We start from the raw sequence: 3,704 nt of genomic DNA, 5'->3' as shown, positions 1-3,704 counted from the left end.
GTGAAAAGTTTTAATTCCTCACTACTTTTCATATATATATATATATATATATATCTGTGTGTGTGTGTGTGTGTGTGTCTGTGTGTGTGTGTGTGTGTGTCTGTGTGTGTGTGTCTGTGTGTGTATGTGTGTGTGCGCGCGCGCGCGTGCGTGTGTGCGTGCTTGTGTGTGTGTGTTATAAACATTTTTGTCATAGTAAATGTCTAATTATGTGGAGTCCTTTTTAGGATATGGTTAGGAATCCTACTTGGGGACTAAGTTAAGTTTTCCCTATAAATAAAGGGTTTTCCGTCACTGTAAATTAGATTGGTGAAAGATCTGAGTCTTGAATATAATTCATGTAACATTCCAGAAAATTTTATGTCTAGTGAAGAGCCCATTAGGTCTTTAAGAATGCGTATTGGGGATACATAGGCATTCCAATGTCAATATTGAAAATATTGGGAATAGTATAGAAAAATGGCTAAGGGGTGTTAGCCAATTTCTATATAATACCCGAATAAGCAAAATATTGGGCATATTAGAAAATATTGGCTTAAAGGGTGTTAGCGATATATTTAATTATTAATGAGCTTGTTTAGGAAATGTACCTATAATTACAACTCTAAACTAAAATGCTTTTTCCTTTGACTCACAGAAAGGTATGAGGCATCCAAGTGTCAAGCCTAGATACCATGTGACATGATCAATTAAAATGATCATGTAGAGTAAGCAGTTCCCAAGGACATAGTGAGGATCCTTGGGACACTAAGTAAACATTCCCAAAGGAAACATAAATAATAGTTAGTTAGGAAAGTACAACCAATCCATGTGAAAGCACATGTGCAAGACATATGAAGAAGAATCAAAGGAGGGGACCACCCTAACCGAATTTGGTTAAGGTAGTTAAGGGGACAAAAACATGCTTAAGGGACCACTACATGTGGGGCCTAACTTCCTAACCAATTTTAGACTCTAACCTACTGCCCCAAATAGCTAACTAACCTAGGACTGATCGAAATGGACCCACTAGTGAACCCGACAATCTAGGACCAAAATCGGATTTACACTAACCTAGTACTAGTTAAAGAGACAACGTAGTACCTAACCTAAAAATGGTCCAAAAGGTTAGTTATGGTCCAATCAACTAAGGAGTACTTTAGTAATTTCCCTAGGTTACCTATTTAATTTATTTAGTATATTAATTAATTAATTTAAAAGGTCTAAAACCAACACTACCATGGAAATTTTCATATTTTGGTTATGACAAGAAAGGGACAACCTAGTACCGAACCTAGGAACGGTATGGATACACCTTTACTTTTCTTTGAGAGGCTATAAGACATTAAGAAAATTTCATTCCTTCATTCTTTCGTGCTACTACTTAAGTGCAATTGGTATCTAGGTGATACAAATTTGTATCTGACATTCTTCACTCGATTTTGCATATGATTAGTATTAGAGTAGTAGAATTGAAAACACCAACACCAGCAAGAGAGTGTGCATACTTTAAAATAGATATGTTTCCACGATTCATTATAGACATGTAATTACTAGTGACTAATATGATCTTTTTATTAAGTTCTTAAAGTTGAAACCCTATTCCTCATGGGTACTGAATATGAATATGCTTATGGTTTCCCTATTGTTGGTCACGGGAGTTGTTTCCTAAGATGGATATGGTAGAGTGATGGGACATTAAGTTTCTGACTTACTAATTTCGGGTAGATGCAAAAATGTAGTGGCAGTCTCATGTTGAGTCTTGCCGGTAATGACACTACCTATGACATGGGTAGCTTTTTTTTTTTTTGGCTTCTTCATGGCAAAGTACATTCTACGGATCTTAATGGATATGAGGTATAGGGGTGAATCAAGATGACTTTGCCAAGGTGACAACATTCAAAAAGTTTGTACGGAATGGCTAGATAATGAATATCATTACTTTGGAAAATGTAGTAAAGTTCTCATAAGATATATGGATTGCATAGTGAATAATGAAATTTTATTGAGTCAATTGAGGACAGAAATATTACTACGATTTTATAGATTAAGTGTATATAAAAAAGGGTCATAATACAACTACTACTCTAATATAGATGGTTACTTGGTTAAAGTTATGATGTGTGTTATTTTTGTCATCTACCTGATCTAAGAATGAATTTAATAATATTTTTGATCTATTCAATGGATAGAAATATGTTGGCTATTGGTGTACGATCTTCTCGATAGTATGGTGTGTTCTAGTAATAGATTTAATGACCTTTCATGGTGCGGAACTTGTGTTATGTAGAAACGAATACATCGATTGTCAAGTGTGAATATCAAATAATTAAGAAGTAATTAGTGGTGTGACATAATTAGGTAATGGGATTCTCTGTTGCTTTCACATTTGAGAAACCAACTAGTTTATTACTATAGGAACTTTGATTGCATTATTTTTTTTTAGGAAATATTTTAGTGGAGGATATTTGGTACTGTATTAATGCAATTAGGTTGTGAAGCGTATCTTGAGGATTCTAAAGTAGTAGTGGAGATTTTATCTTAAGCTTCAAAAAGTAGATTGATACTAGAATGACAAACTAATAGGAAAAGAAAGTCCTAGTGAGTATACTTGGGTGAACTAAATTGAAGATTTTAGTAAGAAAATGCTTATAAAATTGAGTTATTCCCTTAATTTTGATTGGTATACCTGAGTTTAAGGAGTCACGTCGAGGAAAAGGTTCACTTCGTGGTGATGACAAAGGATAACTGAGCATGATGGTAAATTCGTGAGGGATTGTGATTGGAATGAAACTATATAATTAGGATTTTTCGGTTAAATGAATTTTGTATGGTAATAAAGACTTGCGAGTATTTAAGGTTGTGATTTTCTACTATTTAGTGAGTGATGTGATTGTATGAAAAGTTATAGGAGATGTTGGGGCACCGCTTGAATAGAATATAAAGAAGTTAGAGTCATAATTAAAATAAGATAAAATTTGTGGGATGTGTAGCCATCAGAATTACAGGATGACAAACATGTTTTCTCTAATTGTAAGGGGTAAAGAGGTATCTTCATAGGATTTGAGAATTGGATTCAGAGACGCGTGATTTCATCTGTTTTGCTCTGATTATGGTAATGGTAATAGTGTCACGTGTTAATCTGTTGGTTAAAAGTATTGGAAAAGACTTTAGAAAAGAGTGTACATGCGTTAAACTTTAGTGGGATGATAAGGTCTGTTGTAGTGTTTAATTTAGTAATTAGTAGGGTTGAATTTATAGTGGAGGATATGGTAAGCTTGATGGAATGACGATCAATGATAAGCGAAGATACATGAATTCATAAAAAGCCTCGAGGTATGATTTCAATGTTGCTAGATAAGTGAATTAGGCTTATATGGTTGAAATCAAAGTTCAAGTTCTTTATTTTGAGTCTACATTCATTGTAGTAGGTTTAGTCAAGGTATGAATTAGTAAGAAAACAAATGATTAATCTTGTGGTGTATTGGATAATTGGAAAGACCTGTGCATGTTCTGAATCGTAAAGTTTGTTACTTTTGCTTGTTAAAGGATCTAAGAAAGGATTTCCCTGAAAATTTTGATTTTGGAGTGTGAAGTAAAGCGTCATGGGTTGTTGGTAAAAGGATTAGAGTGGTAAGCGAGCTAGAGAACTAAGAGTTTGATACATTCAAGGGTCGACCTACCTAAATTTTTTACCATGAGAAGAATTTGAGAAAAACAAAGGA

This window comes from Solanum pennellii, chromosome 4, assembly GCF_001406875.1.
Source record: "Solanum pennellii chromosome 4, SPENNV200".
Lineage (NCBI taxonomy): Eukaryota > Viridiplantae > Streptophyta > Magnoliopsida > Solanales > Solanaceae > Solanum > Solanum pennellii.
This window is presented reverse-complemented; position numbering follows the sequence as displayed.